The sequence below is a fragment of the Mobula hypostoma genome, chromosome 4 (genome assembly GCF_963921235.1).
Source record: "Mobula hypostoma chromosome 4, sMobHyp1.1, whole genome shotgun sequence".
Classification (NCBI taxonomy): Eukaryota; Metazoa; Chordata; class Chondrichthyes; order Myliobatiformes; family Myliobatidae; genus Mobula; species Mobula hypostoma.
The window spans coordinates 77,998,269-78,006,799 of record NC_086100.1 but is presented as its reverse complement, the minus strand read 5'-3'; the positions used below and the strand labels follow the sequence as shown (position 1 = coordinate 78,006,799).

The 8,531-nt window shown below is 37.2% G+C and overlaps 1 pseudogene; it reads left to right on the top strand.

Annotated features, from left to right (window-relative positions):
• Nucleotides 1-3,011: 3,011 nt before the first annotated feature.
• LOC134345956 (ubiquitin carboxyl-terminal hydrolase 35-like) lies at nucleotides 3,012-6,846 on the top strand (annotated as a pseudogene).
• Nucleotides 6,847-8,531: the final 1,685 nt, after the last annotated feature.

The window sequence follows — 8,531 nt, the reverse complement described above, 5'->3', positions numbered from 1 at the left end:
CACCAGCAACTTTTATGTGTGATCCCTGCATCAGTCTAGTCAATATTTGCCACATTCCTTCTCTAGATAATATCTTTCTTAGTTAAGGAGAGGAAAAATTTACATAGCACTTCAGGTATGATCTCACTGAGGTATAGGGCAGTTGAATTAAAACATTTCTCATGCTTTACTCAAATCCCACAGCAATAAGGGCCAAGATGCCAGTAACCTTCTTAACTGCATGCTGCAACAGTATATTAACTTTCAGTTGTTGCCGACTTATTCAGTTTGTCTGTAACCTTTTGAAGATTCTTTGCATTCTCATCACTGCTCACATTTATCACTTAGCATAATGTCATCAACAACTTGGAAATGTTACAGTTGCTCATATAAACCAAATTGTTGATCTAGATTATGAATAGTTAGACCCAAGCAGGCACTGATCCTTATGGTACCCCACAACCTGCCATTCTGAGAAGGTCTTGTTTATTTCTGCTTTTTGTTTCCTGTCAGTGGGTTTCCTTGATTCATACTAATCAGCTGGCAAGATGCTGTAATAGGTGAATGTGCTTTCATATGTACTGGGGATTTATAATCTGTACCAATGCAAAACTGTTACATTACAGAAGTATAATTAATCATATAACGATATAATAATGGATAGGAATTCCCCTTTAGACTTGCTTAGGCTAGAGTGGGCAGTGAACGCAGAACCTAACGAGTTCTGTATATATGAGTTACCATTCTCATGTGCACTATATGCAATAAGTTTTGTTCATGGCTTGACGAAGGAAAAATATTAATCAGTAGCTCCTGATCTTTGAAAATCTCTTAAGAAAAATATCAAATGTAACAGTTGTTATTCAACACTTAAAGCAGAAATAAATCACAATATAGTTTAATGTTACGAGATTATCTCCATTACTTTCTGAACAAATGTTTCAAATGTTATCAGTTCAAAAGATCATAGAGTCATAGAAGAGTACAGCATAGAAACAGGCTTTTCAGCCCATCTATTCTGTGCTGAACAATTTAAACTGACTACTCCCATTGACCTGCACTGGGACCACAGCCCTCCATATCCCTACCAAACACGTACAGTACGTATATTGTATTTTATTTAACAATATTAAAATTAATGGTCAACAATTAATTTCTTTTTCTTAAATTTTCTTAAATTCAAAGCAATTTCCTCTGATCAGTTATAGCATGCAAAGACTACACAGTGTGTTTACCCAAGGGTAGATTGACACCAATCAGTCTTAACCTTAAAGGAAAAGAAATCTTTAATTCAGCAAAGGGGTTAGTGTGAATGAGAAAGGAAAGAAATTTATTTTCTTTAACTCATATGCAAAGTTAGTTAAAGAGAAAATTTATCAAATATCATTGTTGATAGTTTGTTCTCATTGCTACCATCAGGAAGGAGGTATAGAAGTCTGAAGGCACAAACTCAACTCCTCAGGAACAGTTTCTTTCCCTCTGCCATCCAATTTCTGAACCCATGAACACTACCTTATTACTTTTGCTACTTTATTATTTTTAATTTTGTACTACTTATTTAATTTAAATAAATATATATTTATTGGAATTCACAATTGTTTTCCTATCATTATGTATTGTATTGTACTGCTGCTGCAAAGACAACACATTTCATGACATATGCTGGCAACATTAAACCTGATTTTGATTCTGATTTAATAAAAAACAAGCTCAGCTCAAATGGTACATGAAGGTATGACATAACTGATAGACAACTTGAGGTTATAGGAAGAAGTAAATGCTGAAAATACTCAGCAAGCTAGACTACCTGCGAGAAAATGAGAACCAGAGATATGTTTCAAGTTGATGACTTTTCACTGGAACATATTTCAGTTTTGGATAGATATCAAATAATGCGTCGTGCAGCTGGAGGAATCAAAGCATCCCTCTTACTGCTTTTGATTTGACTCAAACCTTTGGCAGTAAGATATTGCTCAGTCCTGTTTATCCATTACAACTCAGTTATTTTGCTGGAAAACCACATTCAGAAATAAGCTTCAGAGAGAAGACATCCGGTGTCATGAGATCAGAGGATTAAATTACATTTTTTGTGGGCTGTGCACTACTTTAAATTTGTATTTGATTCTGGGTGTCTTGAGAGAAATTTAAAGCTTTATTATTTAATCTTTTCTAACCAACTCCAAATCCTACAAGCTCTGATATTTTTTATTGCAAAAGAGTGAAGTGAAATGAATCAGTTTAAATATTCATTGAAAGTAAGATTATCTTCCAGTTCACTTTTACTTGAAGCAAGATTTATTGCTTTGAGTTTCTTACGAATCTCTCCTAGTTGCAGTCAATTTTGAAGTGAGGCCTCCCACAGTCATCATACACATATTTCATAAATTGAGCATTTCATGATCTCAGGAAATAAAGCATTCATGAAAGTTCACCTCCTTTTAAGTTATTGACTGATTCATAAGCTTGGCGGTGCAATGGGCAAAGAACATATAAATGAAGCAGAGATACATCTACAAGAAATATTTTTGAATAAATTTTGCAAAGCATTCAAGAGGACTCTGATTTATGTCTTTCATTAGACCACTGACTGCTCCTTTGCGAAACTTTTACAAAGGAAGCAGAATCTCATTTGAAAATTTTTGATATTACTAATTTTTGGCAATGTTGGAAGTTTTTGTTGGGAAATCCTAATTTAAGTGAAGAGGACTGATGTCAGTAATCATCACTTTTCTATGGCTTTATTGAGAGTGAGATTTACGTTGGGTCCCAGCTTCAAAACTGTCTGCAATGTCAACTCACCAACATCGATGCTAGGACAGTCTTTCTGAGTGGATATTATGTGAAAGATTTTTGTTCAGCAAGAAATTTACAGGCAGCTTTACATAGGTAAGAAGGCCAGGATTGGAAGAAAACTCAGAATACAAATGCTGTACTTTATGAATTCACTTATATTTAAACCAGGGAAAGAAATAATTGTATCTGTGCCCAGCCATTAGCCTAAATCTCAATATCAAAAAAGTTGTAGAAAAATCATGATTGCCAACATCAGCCCTCTTCACTTAAGACAGGATTTCCCAACAAAAAGCTTCGATCATTACCAGCAATTAGGTAAGCCAAAAATTCCCAACTGAGAACTGCGATTCCCTGTCCTTTTCCAGTTGTAGTTTTATTGATGCATGATGTGTCTTTTCCAATTATTGAAGTTTCTTATTAATAACATGGGGGCCAAAACATATTGCATTTTTATTCATGGAAGCAGATGCACACTGAACTTTGGTATTGTACACTGGCTACACCTTGTTGCCATGACATTAATGATTGACATTTTTTTTCATTTGTATTTATGCTATGAGAACTTTCAGTCAAAATCCAATTAATGGTTCAATAACTCCTTAATAGGGAGTCATACAGCATGGAAATGAGCAATTCAGCCCACTACCTCTATGCTGACCATTTTGCACATCTTCACGAATCACACTTGCCCACACTAGATTGTAAACATATATGTCTTGCCCATTTAAATGACTGTCTCATATTTCTTAAAAAATCTAACATTTCCTCTGAAGCTCCTCTGTACTTTCAGAATCAAGATCAGAATCAGGTTTAATATCACTGGCATATGTTATGACATTTGTTGACTTTGCAGCAGCAGTACAATGCAATACATAATAATGGAAAAAAAAACTTGAATTATAGTAAGTATATATTTATTAATTAGTTAAATTAAATAAGTAGTGCAAAAATACAAATAAAAATGTAGTGAGGTACATGGGTTCAATGTCCATTCAGAAATCAGATAGCAGAGGGGAAGAAGCTGTTCCTGGATCACTGAGTGTGTACCTTTAGGCTTCTATACCTCTTTCTTGAAGGTAGCAATGAGAACAAGGCATGACCGGCGATGAAGGTCCTTAATGACGGTCACTGCTTTTTTGTGGCATCGCTTCTTGAAGATATCCTGGATATGATAGAGGCTAGTGTTTACAACTCTTGCAGCTTACTTCAATCCTATGCAGTAGCAACACCCACCACCCACCAATACCAGAGGGTGATGCAGCCAGTTTGAATGCACACCCCCTGAACATGCTAAAAACAACTCCACAACCCCAACGTTTTAGTCGCTTTTAACCCTTTACCATTCATTTTGCATTCCTCTTTAGGAAAAAAAAAACAAACCCTCTCTCTGTGATTGTGCTCAGACCAGATCAGAACAAATAAATGTATTTTTCTACCATTCTTGGTCATATTTCTCACATAATAAACAGACAGTGTTACTTTATATTGTTACCCTCCAAACACTTGTGTTTTAACTCTACCATTCTAATCCATCCTAAGTGGACTTTAGATGTGCTGAGTGATCACAACATGTGCCTGATGGCTTTGGTGAAAAGATCAGGTTATTTTGATAGCATTCGTCTGTAGGTGTCAATTATTGTGCACATTGGGAGATAGGGCACTAACACATATTCTGAGTACATTAGCAGTCCTGTCCAGCTTGAGTTCAGTGCACATTCTCTGAAGATTAAAAGGGAAATTCAGTAATATCCAAAACTAGCTTCTAAAAAGAAGTGCATAATTATTAAGAAAACAGGCATAAACATGTATAGGAATGAACCACATAGATCAAGAAATCCAATTCATTAACTTGGTTCTTTGCATTTCCTGGGATTGATATATTGAAGAACTTTGGGTCTAATTCATATTCTGGGAATCTTAACTGTTATTGCATTAACTTCCATTTATGATCAGTCATCTTAGAACTAGGAATGCAATGCCATTTATCAGTTTAAGGGAAACGTGAGTTCTAAGAGGTGAATTGAAGTTAAACCAATATGCTTTTGATGACAAGTTGAAGGGACAGGCCCATGTAACTTGAGATGTCTGATGATATTGCTACGAACATAATCAAATTTGCTTTATATTGTGGAATCCAGCCCTATTCAATGGAAAAAAAACCTCCCAGTAGTATATATGGACTCTTCTTTATGAAATTACTAAAATGCAGCCAGTAGCTAAATTAGATTTCTATGGCTAATCCAACGTGTTGATGATTGTGAAACCTTAAACTGTGGAAAGTTCAATTATATTATATTCCTGTGTCTTTTTGATGAGCACTTAGAGTAGATGTATTTTTCCATTAATTGTTCTGTTTGTAACCAGATGCCAGGGTGTTAATGTTGCTTTATTGGACTAGCACATCTGCAGTTTTCTTCTTGCTCTGTTTACCTATTGTTGGTTCTCGATGTATACATAGATTCCTCCTTGTGTTGAAAACTAATTGTTGTCATATTATAACTCTTTGAACATGATTTCCCCAAGCCTGAATGCTAGATAACAGACAATTTCTTTTAATCTCTCCTTCCACCTGGACACCAAAGCTCAAAGTTTGAAATATGGTAAATTTATCATCAAAGTGCACATATGCTACCTTGAGGTTCATTTCCTCGCAGACATTTACAGGGAAAATAGAATTTTACAAAACAGACAAAGACTGACAAGCAACCAGTGTGCAAAAGAAGACGATCTGGGCAAATGAAAACACTGAAAACAGAAGTTGTAAAGAGTTCTTGAAAGTGAGCCTGTAGGATGTAGAATCTGTTTAGAGTAGTGGTGAATGAAGTTGTCCATAGCGGTTCAGGATCTTGATGGTTGTAGGGTAATAAAGGTTCCTGAACTTGGTGGTGTAAGATGTCATTTATTTGAGTTTTTGGAGTTTCTTAATGACTACTTTTATCATTAAGCTGTCACCGTGGTTTTTCTGATGCTCACTATGTGAATACAATTTCCTTATTCTCCTTGTTATGAAGAAATTAGTTTTTAATTTTGACCCACATGAGTTTCCTGTGTTTTATGTTCTGTTTAATGTTATTCAGGAGCAGCACTCATTGCCTGGGTTCAAGTTCTGTGTGAACTACCATTCTATGTGCTCAAGTCCTGAGAAGGTTCAGCATCTTGATTGAAGTCACGCTTTCAAAAATTGAACAGCTGTTCTCAAGCTTCTGTTCCCAGTTGTAAGTGCAGGAGCACTTGTGCTGAAATATATGCTTTTAAGTCTCCAACTTTCATCGGAAGCATTCCATGTGCTTGTTCCCCACATTCAAAATTAATGATGTCACTTTCTAAAGAAGAGTCCAATTTTGCTATAAGCTGTCAGCAACACCTATCTAAATTCCAGTTTTCAGGCTTCCGTGACCTATATAAACATGTCATACAAGCAATAAAGAATTTTCCAATTCCAAATGAGGGAAAGATAAAGCAGCTGCTCAATTAAAATGTCTGGATGTCACACAAAATATATTGGAATCTTTGTACTCAAGACTTGCTGCAAAATCAAATAAAGACAGGACTGGCGTATCTTGGCAATATCTGCTACATGAACTGTGTCATTTAGGTCCTTTTCGTGGCTTCAGACTTCAGTCATACTGTTATGCTACTCAAGGAGAGGGATTCACAGTCAGTAATGATAAAATTTCAATGGTTATTTGCTTTCCTGGAACATAGCCAGAGACCTGCCATTTCTCTCAGTAGCTTCTTGAAAGCTTCATCTCCTCCATGGTTTAATCAAGGGGCACAACAGGACTGTTCAGAGTACTTAAAATATCTATTGGACAGCCTACATGAAGAAAAGATGATTAGTTAGGAATTTTTCATGGACTGAAATATTCAAACAGTGAACCTCATATAGAATGTCGAGATCCAGATAAAACATTAATAGAAAGAATGTTCAGTGGGAAAGTGGGTACTAGGATCATTTGTCATTGTTGTGGTAATATTTCCTTCAGAGTGGAAACTTCTATCGATCCATCCCTAACATTTCCACCGCCGAACAAGATTCTACAAAGGTGTGATCATTCGAATGAAAATTACTAGTGCAGTTAATTTGGCGTCACTAGCTGAGCAACAACACGACTGCCAAATCTCCAAATTAACAGAGGCAAACAAAATATAAAAAGCATTCAGTGTGAGTGGTACCATTTGAAATAATCAGTTCCCATGGAAAAGCAAAAGAGGAGACTGCAGAATTAGTTCCTTTTTACAGTGGCCTCCAGGGAAGAAATGTGTGATTCAGCAAATTGTAGATCACTGTCTCAACTCAATAACTACTTTCTTTCGCCAAAAATGCTGTGGGGTGATAACATATTATTACAATAAATGTACCTCATTACAAGATGCAGAAAAAGTGGTAGAATTAACTGGAAATCCTCATTATCTTTTCTTGACTTTATTTTGATCTTGCAACTATGAAGTGCAGTAAGATTCTGGATAATGTCTCTGTTCCTTTAGTCCTTAAACTTCCCATTAGGGTTAATTCATTAGACGAACACAAAAGTTGTGGCAAAAATTAATGATGCAAACTAGGAAAATGGAAAACATTTGCAGAGGAAAGATGCTGCGTTCCCTCTCAGGATATTCTGGACCCTCAATTGATCATGGACTTTCATAACGGGTATTGTAGTAACTTCTACTTTGAAAAAGGCACACTCGACAACTTCATGCCCAAGAAACAACTTTATCTCGAACTTCAAAACCGTTATGTACATACAGAGGCTTTCACAACCCATACAGCATGGCAGGCACACTATATACAAAGCACACTGGAAGTAAAAAGAATGGAAGTAGAACACCCCATTATCCTAATTAGTATTAACTTACTTTTAATAATGCTCACATTACAACACATCTTCCCCTTTAAAATCCAACATCCCCAAATGTAAAAAACTAGGAAATAAAAACAGTGGTGTTATTAACTTGTTTGCCCCTGAAAACTTAGACTAGTATCTCAGCAACAGTTTATCAATACAAAACATCTGGAAAACATGACAGATTCAACATTCAATCTAACAACAACAAAAAAGAACTGTCCCGTCAAAGATTCAGTCTGTCAGGAGGTTACGAGTGTGCTGTGATCTGCGCACTACCCCCAGTGACCCAGCAGGCACCGCTGGTGAGGGTGTTTTGGGTGGGTCTGGTGTTGGAGGCATGAGAGGAGTCTGTGTGTCTGCGTGAGAATGCCCATCCTCTTCACGGGACCCCGACCCCTCTGCCAGCGTCTCGCCCTCTGGCAAAGTCACTGGTGGACATGCTTCCACCGTAGTCTGTCTCACAAATGGAAACTCCATGGAACTGTCTGCCTCTGAGCCGGTATCATGACGCAGGCGCACATGGTCCTGATGTCTGTGGAAAACACGCCCATCAGTCAGCCTAACAACATAGGAGACGGGACCACTCTGCTTAAGAATAACCCCAGGCAGCCATTGCTGATTGTTTCTCACATAGACATTATTATCCCGTTTTAACTGTCTCTCTCGCGTATGTTGATCATGTCCCTCCTTCTGCTTTTCCTGCTTTCTCTCCACTTTTGCGTTCCTGTCCGGGCACAGCAGGTCCAATCTTGACTTGGGCCTGTGCCCCATCAACATCTCTGCCGGAGTGCGGGAAGTCGTAGTCTGTGGTGTGAGGAGGTATTTAAACAGGAAAGGTGAAAGCAGAATGCTAAGAGAGTCCCCTGTCATCTGTTTCAGGCCTTCCTTCACTGTCTGAACAGCCCACTCAGC